Source organism: Talpa europaea, assembly GCF_964194135.1.
Source record: "Talpa europaea genome assembly, chromosome: 11".
NCBI classification, from domain to species: Eukaryota; Metazoa; Chordata; class Mammalia; order Eulipotyphla; family Talpidae; genus Talpa; species Talpa europaea.
In genome coordinates, this window is record NC_140078.1 from 9,819,134 (window position 1) to 9,829,596 (window position 10,463).

Sequence of the window (10,463 nt, forward strand, 5' to 3'; positions counted from 1 at the left end):
TTGTTGTCTGAGTTTCTCCCAGTTTTTTCAAGCCACTTTGATAAAAAGTCCCTAGTTGGGTCTATACTCCAGATCTTTTTTGAATGCACTTAATAAATGAAGACCTGACATTAGGCAGAGACAACCTACATACAGGAAATTGCAAGTTGGTAGGATGAGCTGTTTGAACAGGGGGAGCCTGTTCACAGCCTGGAAGCCCCGTCCAACAATCTGGCCTACCACACTGACCACGAGGGTCCATGTGACAAAAAGCAGTAGATCCTGACTCAGTCCAGAGCCCACATGCTCAGTGGGAACGTAACCTGTCTGCGCATGCCCAGGCATAGCCCAACCCAGGACAAGCTATGACCTGTTTTCCTCCTGCCCACCTCAGGAACTTGGCCTTTAAATATCTACTAACTCTCTTCTAGGAGCTAGGCTAATTCTCCTTCCCAGCATAGAGACAAAGTATGACCTTAGTGCATGACCCTTAATAGAAATTTTAATAAATAAAGAACTTTAATAAAGTGTGCATAGAGAAAAGAGAAAGAATGTGGTTTCCCAATAAAATACACAGTCACCCACGCCCCTCAGGGGTAAATAAATGCCCAGCCAAGCCAAATGTTGTCCCAAAGCAAGGCCACTGAAGCCAGAAAGCTTGCACAAGTTAAGGTTAATTCTCCTTTCCAGCGTAGAGACAAAGTATGACCTTAGTGCATGACCTTTAATAGAAAAGAACTTTAATAAAGTTAGTGTGCAGAGAGAGAAGAGAAAGGATGTGGTTTCCAATAAAATACAGTTACCCACCCCCTCATGGGTAAATAAATGCCCAGCCAAACAGGGTTGGCCCAAAGCAGGGCTCCTGAAGCCTGAAAACTTGCCACAAGTTAAGGCACCTACTGACGGGGAACCATTGAGAAGGGCAGAGGAGCAAAGTCAAAAGTGTTGTAGAGCAACCCCGATACAAAACGGGGTGCCTGACTGTGGGTCCTCACCCCCGCGCTTAAAAGGACTTATCAATGCTCTACTGCAGGCACATGCAAAAGGTTAAGAAAAGGTTTATTTACAAGGGAAGGGGAAATGAGGAAATGTACAGCTCAGGGAGAAAAGTGGGAGACAAAGTTTTAAATGAGTCCTACCCGATCCGCCGATCAGGAATCCCAAAATGGCGCCTGAGAGCTGGCTGCAAGCCAGGAGCTGTGTAGCCAGGAGGCGAGCGATTGTGAGCCCCCCAAGGCCCACATGTTTTGTTTTTATATCCAACCTGGCTGCCCAACTCCACCGTCAGGTCCCAGCCACCCTCCCTTTGGTGGTGATGGGATTTGTCTTTCCCAATGTCTTGATGGCTTTAGTCTGGAGTGGGGGTGGGGTCCACAAAGCCTGTATGGGATTAACTCAGGACATCCTTTCCCCCTAACAAAAGCACAAATCAAGATAAAGGCTGCCATAGTCAGCCTGATTGTCCTCAATTTCTTTGAGCCCTGTGATGTCATACAGCTATCCAGCATGACCTGAGCAGGGGAGAGGGCCCCCTGGGGGTCAGTGAGATGCACTGCACAGACACTAGGCTTCTGTCTCTCCAGCTTCCTGAGCTGCTCTTACTCTCAAGGCTTCTGAGGGTGATAGTCGCTGAAGTGCTGTTTCTGCTACAGGCGGCTTCAGTGCTGGGTGAGCTTGGAAGGCAGAATCCAGGAGAGGCAGAGGGCTCTTGTGGGGTGGAAACAAAGATTTTAAGGAGGCTGGTCACCCCATGGATCATTAAAATGAGATTTGACTGCATGTATCAGGGAACCCTACCTGAAGAGTGTACTACAGGAAGGTTATTTATCATGTGAAAGAAGTCTTGGTGGTAATTAGACCAGGCTTGGCTGGGCAGCTTCATGAAGTTTCAGAGACCAAGAACCCCTTAGTCTTATTGCTCTGTCCTTAGCAGGGGACCCATCTCATGGTCTAAGATGGCTTCATGCAGATCTCCAACCTCAACCACCAGGGATGAGAGAGGGCAAAGGAAGGGCCTCTTCCCTTAAAGGATATATTTTGGAAGTTACTGGGATACTCGCCCTGCCTTGCAGCTAAGGGTGACCATGGATCCAGATTCTGGACAATTGTCTTAAGCGAACACTGAAACTGGAAGAATCTCATTTGAACTCTATTTATTTATTTATTTTTGCATACAAGAGCTGGGGTATAGGCCAGAGGTGTGGGGGTGAGGGAGTTGGTGGTAGTGAGAGGATTCACCAGAGACAGAGTGGGAGCAAAACAGGCAGACTGAATGAAATACACTGCTGAGGGAAGCAGCGAGCGAGACAGGAGAGGTCTGCTGCACCATGTGGGTAGCTCCCTGACCAGGGATCGAACTCATGCTGCAGAGGCTGTGGATAGCTTAATAGTGCTGAGGCCACTCCAGGATTTCATCACAACCCTCAGTGATATTCGGGAAGGGACTGGAATGTAGGGGTGACCACTGGGTCTCAGGGAGGGTAGGGAAACATTCTCCTCTCCTGAACTGTTTAAATCTTTGTTAAATAGAGTAGATTTCTAGAATGGAATTTCTGGGTTAAAGGATGTATACATTTAAAATTTTGATAATATAAACAAATTATCCCCCCCAAAAGATTTTTTTTAACAACATGAAACTCAGTAGTCTATGAGAATTTTGTTTCCTCTATTTCTTTTATTTTTTTCTATTATCTTTGTGACTTCCCAGCAATTAACACCATGCCTTCCACACAAGTACATATTTAAGGGTGTATAAAGGATGTATTTAAAAGTGTTTGAATTTTTTGCATATTGAATTTCCATTGTTTTTTGGGGTCTTCTTCATTGCCTCTCTTATGTGCCTAAGAGATTTAAGTGCTGTGTTACTCCTTGACTTTGTACTTCTGTAGGAATACCTGCAAAGTTGTGATTTCTATAGTGCTGACACCTGGGGCACTGGGGACATTTCCTTAGAAATGTTCATTGATATGGGGCAAATGAAAGAATTTAATGATGATTATTTTGGTGCCATTTACATGCAAATCCACTGAGGTCAGTAACAGAAAACAAAAAAAAAGTCATGTTGGTTTTTGGTAGGTCCTGCCAAGGATGTATCAAAGATGTTCAACTTTATGTATATTAACTATTAGGTGGGTTGGTTGGTGCCTTTAGAGAATTTATGGTGAACAAATCTAGAATGGGAGAGATGAATAAATTTAGACCAGGGCTGACAGAGAAATTTCTCAGTGAGAATTTTATATGGCAGCATGAAACTTCTATCTGGGCAAGGAAATTCAAGAATTCATGTAAGAATTTGAAATTCAATCAATTTCCAGAAGTAGGGCCTCTCTGGTGGCGCAGTGGGTTGAGTGCTGCACTGTGAAGTTGTCTGCAGCCTCTGCAGTGCGGGTTCGATTCCTGGCCAGTCAGGGAGAAACCCACATGGCGCAGGCGCGGCAGACCTCTCCTGCCACACCTGCTGCTCCCCTCAGCAGTGTCTTTGGTCCGTCTGCCTGTTCTGCTTCCCATCTGTCTCTGGTGAATTCTCGCCTCTGAATGAACCCCAGTTCTTGTATAAATAAATAAATCTTTAAAAAAAAGTTTCAATTTCCAGAAGTAGTCCAATTTATTTACTCAGAATAGTTTTGTCATACTTTTTTCATAAAGGAGATTCCTTGTGTCTTCCTTTTATCATATTAAGTACCTTTTCTTATTTTATGTCTGTCCCTGTTAATAGAGAAATAAATTTAATGATTAATATGGCAAATGGTAGCATCCATGGTCCTTTACATCTTAGCAGAACCTCAGGGCTATTTTTCACACTGATATCCCTTCTGGCCCATACATTTATCCATAGGATACTAGAAAGTAAATATTATGTCAGACTCTGAGGATATATAAATTCCAAAGGTGTGTCTCTGCTCTTGAGCATAAGGCTGCTCAGCTATTCATTATAGATACCAAACCATGACACCTGTCTCTCCCTCCTCCCTTGACATGCTCACCGGTTGTCTTTCAACCACGCAGTGAAGTATTGGACTCGATCTCAAAGAACTGAAGCCACTGTGGCAGTAGTAAGATTCAGAGTGGAGAGCCAGGGGGTGGAGACCCATATTCTCCTTCTGAGAGGTCTGGGTGAGACATTTGTCTCTCTGGGCTTCACTTCTCATAATTCTCAAAGAGTTTTGTTGGGCTAAATGGCTGGAGACATTGAAAATGGTGCCTACTACGGACTGTCCCCAGCCCATTCATGTCTCCTTGCTCAATTTCCCAAGTGTCTCTCTTGCCTTTCCCCAAATACCATTATTCCTAATATCTGGTGTCCCTGGAGGTTGGGTGAGGAACTGAGAGACTTACTTTTCAGGAAGACAATATTTTTCACAGAGATCCTTAGTTTTAAAGTTGTTTCTGTTGCCTGCACAGCCAGAGAAGACGAAGGGCTCACACATAAATGTAAGCGTGTTGTAGTAGAATCTGGTAAAAGATAACTTACAGGTGCCATACTTCGGAGGGTAGTTACAGTAATCTACACACGAGAATCCCAGAGTCAAGTTTTCTTTTCCACTACCAAGTTGGTGTTCTTTTTCTCATGGACTCAAACTACTCTCATCAACCAATGTAAATCTACCTGCTGCTTTATCCTGGGGCACAAGACAGTTTCTCTAGCATAAATTTCACTGTGTATGTGATATAGGGTAATGATTCTAGACTACAGCCTGGGTCAGTTATTGAGATAAACAGTTGGAGGACAACATGGTTGCTTTTATTACTTTAAAGCGAAAAATTCAAAGGACCTGAGATTTCCTCTCTCCACCCACAGCACTCCTTCATTTTAAATAATCTTGGCTCGCCACAGGCTTTATAATGTCACTGGAAACAAACATCTCCTTTAATCCCTGGAGGACATAGGTCAGAGCCCTCACCCTCACCTCCCCAGGATATCTGCAAACACACAGCTAAAAAGGCATTTGATCATCTCCACCTATTCCTGAAGGCTTGCCCAAAATGCCGAGTCAGGCAGATCTTCCTTTGCACTAGGAGAGTCCATGTCCTCTCACACCCAGCCCCAACTTTTGTCTATCATTTAGACTCACCTGCTCTCACTGAGACATGGAGATAGGCAGTTAGATCAGGAGCAACGATGATCATATTGGAGACAAAGAAGCAGTTAATGTCATTCTTCTTAAAGTTCAACGACAGCCACATTAATCCACAATTGGGAATTTATCCCATTTATCTCGAATGTTTCATGTAAGTTCAGTATAACTTGAATTGAGCAAATTAACTTAGATAAGTAGCATGCGAGTGCCTAAGCAATCTCGTGTCGGCTTCTGTTTGTCATATTTGCGTTTGTGTAGCGAACATACATTATGTGTCTGAAGATTACACTGTGGTTTTGTAAATAGGTATTAAATAGAATTGAAACCCACCTAACACACACACACACACACACCCCAATAAAGGAATTTCCTAGACACTACTGACATCAATCCAATTTCACAGTTCCCACTCCTCTTATACTAAACTTCCTTGGAAAAAGTTCTTTCTATTGTCTGTCTTCCTCCTGCTCTAACCCGTAGACAGAATTCAAAGTAACTCCTCTAACAAGATGTGCTAGAGTTACATGGTGTGAGATAAAAGGAGGACTTGATTCCTGCTTATTGGCAGCAATATCACCCAGGCTGCCTAAAACTCCTCCTTCACTCTGTCCTCTTGGATTTCCCTTCCAATTTTGCCTTACGTCCAAGGTATCCACTGTCACACCATTCTTTTCTGAGAGAATGAGGAAACAAGCCAGCTGAATTTGTAGGCAGGGGCATGGAAAAGATGAGGAGACAGAGAGTAAAGACGATCCACTCAGCCTTCATGGTACTGCAGAGGCAGGTAGGAGAATGCTCCCCGCATTATGAGCTGAAGTTTTATCTTGGTGGTAAAGCACATACATTTGGGATAAGTTTGAACCCATCCCTCTGATTTCATTTCCCCAGGGCCTCCATTTGGGTAGGATTCTGGTGCATTCAGAATCAGCTTAGCAAGCAGGACAGTAAGTGCTTGGCTACCCAGCCATGTCGTTTGGAAGATCATGGTTTATCAGAGATTAATGGGTGACTCCCTCTCTCCCCCACATCTAGGGATGATGTTTAGTCAGGACTCAGAATCTCTATATTTAACACCAGAATCTCTATATTTAACAGTTGTAAAGAAATTATCGGTGCTTTAGTATATATACATGTAAAAATTTGAAAGTAGGCGAATGTAGCCTTGAACATAAGAGAAAGAAACAAAAACAGCAAAATGGACAGAAGACACTGATGAAGATAGTTGAATTTAATGACTTAGAAAAAAGAAACACGAACATTGTTGAATAAAGTTAAAAGTGTGTACTTTGAAAACACCATTAAAATAGTGTTGGCAAGACTGGCCAAGAAAAGAAAAAAAATCTTTAATAACTGGATAGCAAACAGGACAGAACTCAAACATGGGGGAGATAAAATATTTGCTAGAAAGTAGTTTGTGTGCTTTTCTGGTCAACGAAAGTCACTTCATACAATGAAGTGACTCAAACTAAGTCAATAGAATGCCCGAGTTCATTATTAATATAAATGTGCATGAAACTTGGAGTAAAGGTGATTTTACTGGTGAGATGATTACACCTTCAAGTTCTAGCAAACATTCATAGATACTTTCTGTGTCTTTAAAACTGTTCTAGTAAAAATATTTAAAAAGTACAGAAACAGGGCCTCCCTGGTGGTGCAAGGGGTTAAGCACAGCACAGTGAAGCTATCTGCAGCCTCTGCAGCAAGAGATCAATCCCCGGCCAGGGAGCTACCCACATGGTGCAGCAGGCCTCTCCTGTCTCGCCCGCTGCTCCCTTCAGCAGTGTATTTCAGTGGGTCTGCCTGTTCTGTTCCCCACTCTGTCTCTGGTGAGTCCTCTCACCAACCCCAACCCCGCCCCCCACCATGCTTCTGCCCTGTACCCCAGTTCTTGTATGCATAAATAAATAAATCTTTAAAAAAAATTACAGAAACACAAAGATGTTTCTATTTCCATCACGTTCTTTGCTGAATTAAAGAAAGTAAAGAAAATCACTTCTCTCAGTCCTTCCATCAAATCTCCATTTGCTTAGAGACCTGTCTCTATTTCTCCATTGCTTAGAGGCCTTTCTCTAGTTATTGATATTCTTTGTTCCCCTAAATATTAGTCACCCTTTTTTTTTTTAAAGATTTATTTATGCATACAAGAACTGGGGTACAGGCCAGATGTGTGGGAAGGTGAGAGGATTCACCAGAAACAGAGTGGGGAACAGAACAGGCAGAGTGACAAAATACACTGCTGAGGAGAGCAGTGGGTGAGACAGAAGAGGTCTGCTTGCCATGTGGGTATCTCCACGGCTGGCCAGGATGGAACCCGCACTGCAGAGGATGCAGACAGCTTCACATCGCTGCACTCAACTGCCTGTGCCACCAGGGAGGCCCTAGTCACCCTTTTGAGGGTAAATTTTGTTTTAATCATCTACTACACATGTCTCCCAAGGTATTTATATAGAAATGGAATGCCAATTAATTCACTAAGTGGGTTTTATTAATAGAGTTTCTATTTTAGAATGAACATTATCATTTATCTGTCTGTCTATCATCCATTTATTCACTGTGGACACTTAAGTAGTTTCCACCATGGCTCTCTCTTACTCTTCAGGAATGGAAGTATGCTTCACGACAGGATAAAACACCCAGACTATCTGAGGTGCTGGTTGAAGGCACAAAAATATGGTATATAATGAAGGGGTGAGGGTGGACACAAAGGCCAGCCATTCCCTTATACAGGACAGCGCAAACACAGCTCTCTACATTTCCTTGTTTACTGTGTTATTAAATTGTAAGAAAAAAAATCTCCTAATGTTTTATTTAGGATGTGAATATTTATTCTCATTTAAGTTGTTTGAATGGTGAAATTAGCCATTTAGTCCAGCTGTTGCAGAGCTTTTTGTCAAGATTCATATAGCAATTCAGATCTGAAACCTAGGTAGCTGAGATCTGGAATTGGTTGTGAGAACAGGCGGAGCTGCACTAATTTACACTCCCAGCAACAGTGAGCACCAACACATTGTTTCTAGTCTTTCTTATATAGGCCATGCTTACAGGGGGCTTTTCCTTCTGCATCCCCTAAGTGTCGGTATGCTGTAGATCCATTTTCATTTGTCTCAAGGTACTTTTGACTTCTCATTGACTGCTCAGTATTGGTTATTGTTCATTTTGGTTCCAGAATTTCTTTTTGGTTTCTTAAAACCTTTTTATTGACATTTACATTTTGTTCATACATTGTTTTCTTGACTTTCTCCATATTAACTCTCCGAGCATCTTTAAGATGGTTCTTTAAAAATCTCTATCTAATAGTGTTGAAGCTTAACCCCAAGGGTACCAGGGAGACCACTAAAATCTCTATCAGATCTGTCCTCACATATTTTCCAGGGACAGTTCTACTGATATTTTTTATTATAATGGGTCATATTTTTGTGCTTCTGTGTGTGTTTTATGATTTTTTTGATGAAAAAATGTACATTTGACTTAAATAATGTGGTGTTTCTGGAAATTATATTCTCTTCCCTCCCCCTAAAGCTATGCTCTTTCATTCCATTATTATTTTGGGGGTATTTTTTGTTTGTCTGTTTGGTTGGTTGCTGTAGACTCTTTCTGTACTGAGGAGCACCTGAAATGTAAATTTAAGATACTCTCACATAATTTCTGAGGCTTTTTGTGGGATACATGGTCATTTTCTAGCTTTCCCCCTATACACAGACCCCCTGTGTGTCTAGTTACAGGATCACAGCTTTACCACGCAGCTGATGTTGGTGCTCACCACCACGAGTCCAGGTTGTGATTTATAGATGCGGGATTGGAGCTTGTTGATAAGATGGAAGGGGGCTGGTATGTAAGGAACGGATGCCCAGAAAAAAAATTCAGAGGTGAAATGGTCAATGTGAGTGTCCTGAACTGTAGTATTCGACTCAGAAGCCTTGGCAATTGGTGTTTGGATGATCGTTCTCTTGGTAGCTGCAAGTCGCTGTGTTCAAGTTGAGATTCTTTTTCCAGAAAGGCCAAGTATAGCCAAATCAAATTTCAATGACTGAGGTACTGAAAAATATCCAAATAACTATGCACAAGTAGCAATCAAGTCAGGAGGCTAAACTAATTGGGGTTCTTGGCTTAATGGACAGAAATCAGGAAAAAGCATGAAGAAAAATTTCTGATGAATGCAAGTACAATTCATTTAAGTGTTAGGTTCACCACTAAGTTTAATTCTAAGGACAAGAAGGAACCCAGGTTTGGTACATTGACTGTACTAACTGATGCACTTAAGAGGGGAGGCAATACAAATCTATACAGATGGATTGTCACACTCGAAACACTTATAAGTATTGTGTGCACATATGTGAAATGGGTCCAGGAGCGAGACAGGACATTGCAACTGTGGCTAAGGCAAGGGGTACGCAGAGGTATCCAGAGAGGAGAGAGGCCCACACAATGATTCTTTCATTTTATTGGTCAGCTGCCAGGAAAATAGCAAAAACATGGAAGTCTCAAGGATTATGGAAATATTACAAAGATCTCAAAATTGCTCTTTCTTACACCTCTATTTCAAGTGATGTGCCCCATGACTCTTTGGGCTCATATGTTGCCAGCCGTCACCCTGTTTAAACAAAATAAAATCAGATCCATTATAGGTTTTGGAACATCTCCCTGAGATAATTTAAATCATTTTTATTCCAGGGGAAGCCCAGAGGATGCTCTCTCTTTCAGGGACCCCCTATTCTGTTAACTGATCTCTCATGCATTCATTCCCTCAAAACTTAGTTGTTATCTTCTTTCTATGTGCCACGTACAGAAACATTCACTGGGAATATTAAATGAACAAAGCAAAATTTCTGCTTTTGAGTTCCTTTCAAGACCACTTTCCATCTCACTCTGCTGGAAACCAGCCTCACCCTGCCTCGGTTAGACTCCGTGGAACTTCTAGCTCCCAGGACTGGTACACAGTTAAGCATGTTGGGAGCTTCGTTGCATAAAATGGCATGATGCCATGGAGAGCTCACAGGTCTGGGAGTGTAAGAATTGGGTTTTGTGTGCACATAAGCTCTGGGTGGCTGTCAGATTTGGTTAGAAACCTTGCTATGCCATTTAATAATGTGACAGGCTTGGTTTTCTCATCTGCCCCATGAAAATAATGATATATATCTACTTTAGGTAATTTTAATTTTTAAATTGAACCCATGTATATAGCTTACTATAGCTCCTGGCATGTGGTAATTCCCCAGTAAACAGTGGCTATCATTTTCTCTTGGGCTTGTAACTTCTTAACTGCAAAATGATTCTAAGATCCAACCCAATTATTGAAAGTTTTGGTTATGATAATCCTCCCACTTCCCTTCCCACACCACAGATTGAACCAAGATCTCAGAATCTCTCTTTTCCCTCCCCCCAGAATCAAGGACCAGATGGGCCTCC